Genomic DNA, 10170 nt, shown 5'->3' with positions numbered 1-10170 from the left:
TCAGTGGGAACATGCCTCTCTGGCCAGCCCTGCATTTGCTGAAAAAGTCAGCACACAGCACTTTGCTGCAGGCCCAGAGGCCTTTCTTCCTCCAGACTGTGAGGCCAGTGGACAGGTGAGGCAGTAGCACCTTCAGTCCCAGGCAGTAAAGGGCCCTTCCTGGGAAAGGCCATGTCCTGAAAAGGAAAAACTAAAGTCAAGGAGAGTCCTTCTGAAACTCTTTGGGTATGTCACAGGGGGAAAGTGTTTCTTTGCCTCACCAGGGACTTGAACCCTGGACCCTCAAATTATAAGGCTGATGCTCTGCCAACTGAGCTAGCCAGGCTCACATTCTACAAAAAGCAAATTTCATACAGAAGAGAAACTAGTCAAGAAAAATGAGGGCAGGAAACTATACAGAAAACCTGCTACTCTCGCTCTCTTAGCAGTCCTAGCCCCGCCTGCTCCTCCATCTGGTGCCCTGAGGCCGTATTCTTTTTTTTTGTTAAATATCAAATCCAGGAGAAAACACAGTTATACAAAGCAAAATGAAATCACAAACAGAAATGTCATTGGAAATACAGAAATAAAAAAGGAAAATGCAATTCCCATCACTTTATCATATCTGGGCCATTCCTGTATCGAGAGCACCCGCGAAGGTCCCTGTGTGCTTACGAGAAACCTGGAGGAACTCATACCACAGCCTGAACATGAAACTCAACTGCTCCCAGGTGCCGCAGTAAAACCCTTTCCCTGCTGTGAAGTTGCACTCCATAGGATTTTATGAAAGTATGCTAATGAGTGTGAATATAAAGTGACTGGACTATGCTTCATGCAAAAGGTCTCTTGTAAGGTATCATTACAAAGCTTATAATCTACTGTGTGTATTCATCCTATTGTATGAACCGATCATTCTTGGATCTGGAATTAGAAATATGAACTATAACTCTGAGGTCCTGTTGTAATGATGCAAAGTGTGGGCCATTAATAATGGTTTGGACTCTTGATGGCTCCCATTAACCAGGACAATTGACTGGAGATGGCTCTGTCCTGCACCATCTGTGAGTCAGGCCAGGAAGAATGAAGGCTTGAGGGTCTCACAGGACATGTGACCATGTCACCTGGTACAGGAATCCATCTTAAACCTGGGGCTTTTCCCCAGGAGAGAGACAAAAGATTCCTGCCTTGTACCAAAGCTCTATAAGGGGGTGGAACTGAACAAACATGCTGCAGTCATGAGACATCCCCTAGCTACCACCTGAGCTGGAACAAGGGCTGTACCAGGTGAAAAGATTGGCCCCAGACAAGAAATAAGTCTAGTCTTTGCCTCTCAGTCTGTGCAGATGGGACCTTTCCCTCCAGTGCTGGAGGATGTGCCCTTCTCATCTACCCTTGTCCCAAGCAGCACAGCAGGTGGGAATCTTAAATGTGCAGAGGAGACTTAGGAGCAGAAACCCCCCCAGACCTTCCATGCAATTGGCACTTGCCCCTCACTGAGCAGGATTGAAACTCCTGCAGGGCATGAGCAAAGCAGCAGGGTGAAAAGAACCTGGAGATGCTGGGGATTGAACCCAGGACCTCTTACATGCAAAGCATATGTTCTACCACTGAGCTACATCCCTAGATGGGCCATTTGTGCTATAGGTTACATTCAGAGCCCTCCTGTTTCCAGAGCACCTAGTGGCCTAAAAGCAGCATGAGGGACACATTCCCTGCTCTGAGGCCAAATCTGCTGTCCTGGAAGTTGCTGGTTCTTAGGGGTCACTCTGCTGCAAGGCCAGATTCGATGTGTGGGGCAGAGAGAGTGGGTGCCCTGGGCTCAGGGTGCAGAGATACACTCAGCCCTCTGTCACGGAGTGTGGGGGAGTCAGGCCCTGCACCCCCGGCCTCCCTGCCGATTCACCAGGACTCTCAGCCAGCCAGTAAAGCAGAAGGTTTATTTAGACGACAGGAACACAGTCCAACACAGGTCTTGCAGGCACAGATAACAGGATCCCCCCCCTTTTTGGTCCATCTTGGGGGGCCTCCCAGCCCCCCTCGGGGATCAGAGCCCGGTCTCTCTGCCTCTCCTCTGTTCTCCAGCCAACTCCAAACTGCCTAACCCCCTCGGCCCCTCCTCTCTCCTCCGCCTCTTTCCTTTGTGTCTGCCCTGGCCAGAGGTGTCACCTCCCCTCCCCCAGGCCCAGCTCAGCTCACAGTGTGAATTCCTGCATCTCACCTAAACCTCTGGCTCTCCCCTCCACCACACAGACAGTCTGTGCTTCCTACTCCATTACACCTCTCCCCCCTCCGAGACTGAACTGAGCGGGGTCACTCCAGCCAGTGACCCGGGGAAGTTCGGATCCACCTACAACCTTATGCCGCCCGCGCCCTTTCCCCACCCCAGTACCCCTGGGGTGCACGCTGGGCTGGGGCCTTCTCCCCACGTTCCAGTCTGGGGGGCTGTGATTTGGGCTCTCTCAGTTCAGAGCCCCCCTTCTGACCCTGGCCCCGCTCTGGACAGGCTCCTCGGGGCGGGGCCCGGGTTTTACCGCCATCTTCCCCCTGTCCCGGGCCTTCCTCCCCCTCTGGCAGAAGTCACAGGAGCGGCAATGCTGCCGGACATGGGCAAAGACCCCAGGCCAGTAATAGTTCTGTAGCAGCCTCTGCTGGGTATGCCAGGCTCCCTGGTGCCCTGAGGGGGGAATGTCATGGGCCTGGCACAGCAGCTGGTGGCGATACTCCTGGGGTACCACCAGCTGCCTCCTGATCCCCCCTGACTCCATCTTCCCTGGGGGAGCCCATTCTCGGTACAGGAACCCCTTCTCCCACAGGAACCTTTTCCGGCCACCTCGTCCCATGGTCTGTCCCCCCCCTAGGTTGGCCAGGTCCCCTATCCTCCGCAAGGAGGGGTCTTCCCGCACCGCGGCCTGGTACTCAGCCGCGGGGGCAGGGACGGGGATCTGCTCTCTCTCCCCGGCTGGGTCTGAGGCCACAGCCTCTCTAAGCCCTGTCCCTGGGCGTTCCCTCCCCACCGGGTCAGGGTCTTGCGCCTCGGGCAGAGTACCTTCCCCGGTGTCAGGGTGCAGAGCCCTGCGTCGACTCTGACTACAGTTCACAGCCAGGGCACCCCGGGTGTTACTTGGCCAGTCCTCGAGATCCCCCCCCATTAACACCTCCGTGGGCAAATGGGGGTGCACCCCCACGTCCTTGGGGCCCTCCTTGTCCCCCCACTTTAGGTGTACCCTCGCCACAGGTACCTTGAATGGGGTCCCGATCACACCCCTCAGGGTCAGGTAGGTGTTGGGCACCATCCGATCTGGGTCCACCACCTCGGGCCGGGCCAGCGTCACCTCTGCGCCCGTGTCCCAGTACCCAGTGACCTCCCTCCTGTCTACCTCCAGGGGAACAAGGCACTCTTTCCGGAGGGGTAGCCCCGTGCCCATCCTGTAAACCCAAAACTCAGGGCGGGGAGCATCCAGCCCCTCGGAGGGGCCGACCCGGGGCCCCCCTCCCTTCTTCGCAGGCGGTACGCGGCCAGCCCCCCTTTCCTGTGAACGCTGCCCCTCATCCGGCTGGGTCTCTACCAAGTTGACCCGGTGTGGGGTTGGTCTGCTCAGTTTGTCCCGGAGCTTGGGGCACTGGGCCCGTATGTGGCCTTGTTGGCCACAGTGATAGCAGCCCATGTCTCGTGGGTCCCCTCGAGTGGGACGGCTGGACCTGACGCCTGATGTTTCCCTTTGGTGGGGGCTCTCCCTCGGCCCCTTCTGGGAGGTCCCAGGGTGACTCTCTCTCTGCGTCGAGGCAGACCTGCTCCTTCGAGACGCCTCCCTATTATCCCTTGCCCAACTGTCCATGTATTGGTCGGCCAGCTGGCCTGCATGCTGCGGGTTCTCCGGCTTCTGGTCCATCAACCACAGCCTCAGGTCCGACGGGCACTGCTCATACAGGTGCTCCATTATGAATAGGTCAAGCAGGTCCTCTTTAGTTTGGGCCCCAGCCGTCCACTTGCGGGCATATCCCTGCGCCCGGTTGACCAGTTGGAGGTATGTGACCTCCCGGGTCTTATGTTGACTCCGGAACCTCTTCCGGTACATCTCCGGGTCAGCCCAAACTCGCGGAGCAGGGCCTCTTTGAACAGGTTGTAGTCCCCTGCCTCCGCGCCTTTCATTCGGCTGTACACCTCCACGGCGGTGGAGTCCAGTAAGGGGGTGAGAAACTGGATCCTGTCTGCAGGGTCAACCCGGTGCAGCGCGCAGGCATTCTCAAAGGCCGTCAGGAAGGTGTCTATGTCCTCCCCCTCCTTACGCTGGGCCAGGAAGCTTTTATCAAAGCTCTTTGTAGGCTTGGGTCCCCCCTCACTCACCGTAGCCAGGGCCTTACGGTTGTTCAGCTGGGCCAGTTCCAGCTCATGTTTACGTTGTTTCTCCTTCTCCCGCTCCTCGTATTCATGCTGCTTCTGCTTCTCCTCCAGCTCACGCTGGCTTTGTCTCTCCTCACGCTCCCTCTGTCTCTCCTCATGTTCCCTCTGTTCCTTACGATCCTCCAGCTCTCTCAGTTGTATCTCTCTCTCCAAGTCCAGCCGCCTGCGCTCCATGGAGGCCAAGCGTCGCCGGGATGATCCCCGGCTGGGGGGTGAGCTTCGCCGGGCTGATCCCCTGCTGGCCGGGGGGGTCACGGTGCCCTCGGTAGCTGGGCTCCTCCCTCCCCTCCCCCTAGGCCTAGGGGTGGGAGGTCTCGGGAAGCCCTCAGCGGCCGGCTGACCACTCCCAGCGGGGACAGACACTGGTGCCTGCGCTGCATCTGCCCAGCTGCTTCCCTCAGAGACAGGGATCGGTTCATTCACATGATCTGCGTCCTCCAGCTGGGCGATCAGCTGGGCCTTGGTGAGCTTCCCACTGTGCAGCCCTCTCCGCTGGCACAGCCCCACCAGGTCGCACTTGCGCTGCTGGGCATACATCTTCCTGCAGGCCGCTCGCAGGCCGGGGTGCTCGCTGCTCCCCACAGGTTCCAGGGGGTCCCCTAGTGTGCCAGTCCTTCAGGTCACCACCTCTCTGCCAGGGTCGAGCTGCAGCCTCCTCTGCCCCTGGGATCGCTCGCTGTGATCCCCCGGGGGACCCTGTTACTGCAAAGTCCTTCTCTCTGGTCACACTCTCCCAGGGGTTAATCGCCCCTTCATTTTACTGCGCCCCAGTCACTTACTGCAGGAAGCGCCGTCCACGGGGTGCAGTCGATCCCACCGCTACCACCAGTTGTCACGGAGTGTAGGGGAGTCAGGCCCTGCACCCCCGGGCTCCCTGCCGATTCATCAGGACTCTCAGCCAGCCAGTAAAGCAGAAGGTTTATTTAGACGACAGGAACACAGTCCAACACAGGTCTTGCAGGCACAGATAACCGGATCCCCGCCTGTTAAGTCCATCTTGGGGCCCCATAACCCCCATTGGGGATCAGAGCCCTCTCTCTCTGCTTCCCCTCTGTTCCCCAGCCAACTCCAGTCTGCCCAACCCCCTCCGGCCCCTCCTTTCTCCTCCGCTTCTTTCCCGGGCCAGGAGGTCACCTGACCCCTTTGTCTCCAACACCTTTAGATGCACCTTTGCAGGGAGGGGCCGGGCCATCCGTTGCTAGGAGACAGCACTTCAGGCATTTGGCTGCATGGCCTTTTGCTGCTAGATACTTAGGATCTGTACCCAGCCCCCAGTACGAACAGTCCCACTTCGTCACACGGGGTGTGCGGGACTGGCTGGCTTTAGGCAGCGGGGTGCAGCAGGGGTTGGCTGGAGACAGGGCAGGAGGTGCGGGGCTGGCTGCAGGCAGGGCAGGAGTTGCAGGGCCGGTGGTGTAGGGCTGGTGCGGGCAGAGGGGTGTGGGGAGCTGGCTGGCTTCAGGCAGGGCCGCAGGGGGTACAACAGGGGTTGGCTGGAGACAGGGCACGGGGTGCAGGGCTGGCTGCAGGGGGTGCGGGGCTGGTGCAGGCAGGGTGTGCAGCAGGGGCTGGCTGTGAGCAGGAGGTGCAGGGCTGGCTGGAAACAGGGGCTGGCTGTGGGCAGGGCAGGGGGTGTTGGGCTGGGTGGAGGCAGGGGCTGGTGCAGGCAGGGCAGGGAGTGCAGGGCTGGCTGGAGACAGGGGCTGGCTGTGGGCAGGGCAGGGGGTGTGGGGCTGGCTGGAGGCAGAGGCTGGTGCAGGCAGGGCAGGGGGTGCAGGGCTGGCTGGAGACGGGCTGGCTGTGGGCAGGAGGTGTGGGGCTGGCTGGAGACGGGCTGGCTGTGGGCAGGGGCTGGTGCAGGCAGGGCAGGGGGTGAGGGGCTGGAGGCAGGGCAGAAGGTGTGGAGCTGGCTGGAGATGGGCTGGCTGTGGGCAGGAGGTGTGGGGCTGGCTGGAGGCAGGGACTGTTGCAGTCAGGGCAGGGGTGAGGGGCTGGAGGCAGGGCAGGGGGTGCAGGGCTGGCTGGAGATGGGCTGGCTGCGGGCAGGGCAGGGGGTGAGGGGCTGGCTGCAGGCAGGGGGTGCAGGTACAGAGGGTACAGCCCACCCTGTACGGTAAGTGCCCCCTCCTCCCTCCGTCAGCACCGGGGTAGCAGCAGCAACCCGGGGCTTAGGGGCTATTTAAATGGCCTGGGGCTCCCCTGCTTCCACCGCCCCGGCCCTGTAAATAGCTGTGGGAGCCCTGGGGAAGCTGCGGGGCTCTGGGGGCTATTTAAAGGGCCGGGGCGGTAGAAGCAATGGGAACCCTGGACTTTTTAAATAGCCCCCAGAGCCCCGCAGCCCTACCCCAGCCCTATCCCAGCCCCTGCTGGGAGCCCCAGGCCCTTTAAATTGCCCCCTGGGGAAGCCGGGCCACCCTGGTACAGCGCACCAGCTCTTGCCAGTACGCAGTACCAGGGCTTGGGCACGGGGCCCTCTTAGGGGTGGGGCCCAATACAGGGGAATCAGGAGAATCGGCCTAAAGCTGGCCCTGTGTGGGGGTGGGGAGTGGGGCAGGACTTGGTCCCATTCTGGGCACCACCAAAAATTATCCAAACCTGCCGCCCCTGTCCAGCCCAACCTTCTGCTGATGCACCTCAGCCCACACCCGTGCAGGGTTTGAAGCTTCCATTGCTTAAACTCCAGGACACTGAGGGATTTCAGCTCCCCTTTGCCCAGAGGGAACCTTCACCCCACTCCCAGCCAGGTTCTTGTCCATGGGAATCACTGTAGGGGGCTGGGTCCCGCTGGGTCTTTTCTCTCTCTGTGACAGGCCAGGGTGCAATAACTGGGGCATCTGAGCACCCAGGACCTTCTGTGGGGCTGCCATTCCCCTTCCCCTTCTGTGGTCTCATCAGTCATTGACTCCAGCCTTTTTTCTATCCATCGTCAGCACCATCCCAAGCAAGCTGCACTCGCCTCAGAAAGACAGTGTCCCCTGGTGGATGTAAATCACTGACCTCCCTCCTCTCTGAGCACTGACCGCCCCTCTGTTTCCTGGCCTCTCAGTCTGTGCAGATGGGACCTTTCCCTCCAGTGCTGGAGGATTCACCCTTCTCATCTACCCTTGTCCCAAGCAGCACAGCATGTGGGAATCTTACATGTACCGAGGTGATTTAGGAGCAGAAACCCCCCCAGACCTTCCATGCAATTGGCACTTACCCCTCACTGAACAGGATTGAAATTCCTGCAAGGCCACATCCCCTCTGGGCATGAGCAAAGCAGCAGGGTGAAAAGAACCTAGAGATGCTGGGAATTGAACCCAGTGCCTCATACATGCAAAGCATGTGCTCTACCACCAAGCTACATCCCCAAATAGTCTTTGCTTGCTATGGGTTACACCAGGGGTAGGCAACCTATGGCACGTGTGCCAAAGGTGGCACATGAGCTGATTTTCAGTGGCACTAACACAGCCCAGGTCCTGGCCACCAGTCTTGGGGGCTCTGCATTTTAATTTAATTTTAAATGAAGCTTCTTAAACATTTTAAAAAACCTTATTTACTTTACATACAACAATAGTTAGTTATATATTATAGACTTATAGAAAGGGACCTTCTAAAAACATTAAAATGTATGACTGGCACGCGGAACCTTGAATTAGAGTGAATAAATGAAGACTCGGCACGGCACTTCTGAAAGGTTGCCAACCCCTGGGTTACACTCAGAGCCCTCCTGTTTCCAGAGCATCCAGTGGCCCAAAAGCAGCATGGGGGACACCTTCCCTCCTCTGAGGCCCAAACCTGCTGTCCTGGAGGTTGCTGGTTCTTAGGGGTCACTTTGCAGCAGGGCCAGATTCTATGTGTGGGGCAGAGAGAATGGGTACCCTGGACTCAGGGTGCAGCGATGCACTCAGCCTTCTCCCCTGCATTGGGTGGGGGGTGCTGCCACCCCCTGCTGGAAGGTAATGGGACGGGAGGGGCGCTGTGAGTCGCTCAACACCTGACCCTGGTGGCAGCAGTGGTGTGGGAAGCTCCAGGTGTTTCTAGGATCTGCTATTGCCACCTGCCTGTGAAGTCCAGCTTTCCCCAGCACATTCACTGCGATGCAATTGGGTTACTGTTGTGGGCGAGGGATAGTTCAGTGGTTTGAGCATTGGCCCGCTAAACCCAGGGTGGTGAGTTCAATCCTTGAGGAGGCCACTTAGGGATCTGTGGCAAAAATTGGTCCTGCTACTGAAGGCAGGGGGCTGGACTTGATGACCTTGCAAGGTCCCTTCCAGCTCTAGGAGATTGGTATATCTCCAATTATTACCTTTATTACTGTTTCCATGGCTGAGCAGCAAAGAATTTCTCCCAGTTTCCCTTCTATCTGCAGCAGGATTAGCCTGTGTCAGTGGTTAATGAGGTGGATCTAGTTGTAGATTGTTATTCATTCCCCACCTTGACAATTCACACCGTCCCTTTCCCATGCAGATTCCCAGCACCTCAGTGATCCTGGTAGCAGGGGTTGGGGCCTGAGATTTTCAGGGACCTTTTTCCCCTCCACCTGGAGTGAACTCAGCTTTTCCCCCATCCCAGACAATCCATGAAATAACAACAGGGGCATAAAGAAAGAGGGGAGGGAACATCTCACGGCCAGGGCTGGATGTGCCCAGGGCCCCCTGCTTGTCCATTGTTTCCATGGAATTTGGCCCCCTGCTTTGCACAAGGGACAGAGAAAGATCTTGCTGTTCCTGTGTCTGTGCAAGGAAAATTGTGCTTCCCTAGGAAAGAGAGGCGGGAAATGGCCCCATGATGGGACAATAGCCTCAGGATTAAGACCTAAGGACTCAGGCTGAGAACTGATAGAACTGCACTCATCTGGGATTTAACAAATTGTCTTCCCTGGAGCAGGACCAGATCCAGCGTTTTTGCCACCCCAAGTGGAAAAAGAAATAAATAAAAAAGCTGCAATCAACTGCAGCTCTACCTCTGCTGCTTTTGGTAGCAAGTTCCTTCCCTCTGAGAGGGTCAAATGGCCCCTGAAGCCTCCTCTTTCCATGGGCCACCCCAGGCACCTGCTTGCTGCACTGGCACCGGCCCTGCCATGGAGACACTGGGAAGATGGGGGAATCAGGGAAAGACCATGGATTTGTTTACATTGCAAGTGAAGAATAACTGAAGGTTTTTTGATTAAAGTAACTTTTCCCTGACTGGGAATTGAACTGAGGCCTTGGCAGTGAAAGTGCCAAATCCTAACCACTAGACGACCAGGGAGGTGATGATGGTGCTGCTCTTCTCACTTATGCTACACTTTCTTTGGCTACTTTCTATTCACTTTCTGAAACCTCTCCATTGTCCACTCCCTGAGGGGCTAGGAGCAGAGTGCAGGAACCCCTGTGCTCAGGGTCACAACCTCAGCCCAACACAAGTCACTGAAACAAACTCAAATGACGCTTCCTCCAGCAGGATCACAGAGACACACAAAAAATCCCCATGAGGAACAATCCTCCTCTGCCTTCATTTACCCCATCACAACCCTCTCAGCAGCCGACTCTTGCGGGAAGGACACTGAGCTGATAGGAGCTCTGGCATAGAGACCAAGGGAGGGGAGTTGCTCCCCCTGGGTGTGAGCTGGTCACAGTCTGACTCCGTGTAACGGTGCTCTGAGCTTTGCCATCTTGTGAGTTCTGAGTGCTGAGCCCCCCGGAGCCTTCTGCTGGGAGCATGGGGATTGCACAACAGCTGCAAGCCCTTTTCCCGTCTCCTTGTCCTCCTCGACTTCCCCAGACCTTCCCCACAAATGGTTCTATCAGGCGCTGGAGGGATCTAAG

At 57.4% G+C, this 10170-nt stretch overlaps 2 non-coding genes across 2 annotated transcripts; both read right to left on the bottom strand.

Moving 5' to 3' along the window:
• Positions 1–252: 252 nt before the first annotated feature.
• TRNAI-UAU lies at positions 253–325 on the bottom strand. The gene has a single exon. It is a non-coding gene; the product is annotated as a tRNA-Ile (tRNA).
• Positions 326–7659: 7334 nt separating this feature from the next.
• On the bottom strand, positions 7660–7731 carry TRNAA-UGC. The gene has a single exon. It is a non-coding gene; the product is annotated as a tRNA-Ala (tRNA).
• Positions 7732–10170: the final 2439 nt, after the last annotated feature.

Source organism: Mauremys mutica, unplaced genomic scaffold (assembly GCF_020497125.1).
Source record: "Mauremys mutica isolate MM-2020 ecotype Southern unplaced genomic scaffold, ASM2049712v1 000391F_np12_subseq_350533:392045_obj, whole genome shotgun sequence".
Lineage (NCBI taxonomy): Eukaryota > Metazoa > Chordata > Testudines > Geoemydidae > Mauremys > Mauremys mutica.
This window is presented reverse-complemented; position numbering and strand designations above follow the sequence as displayed.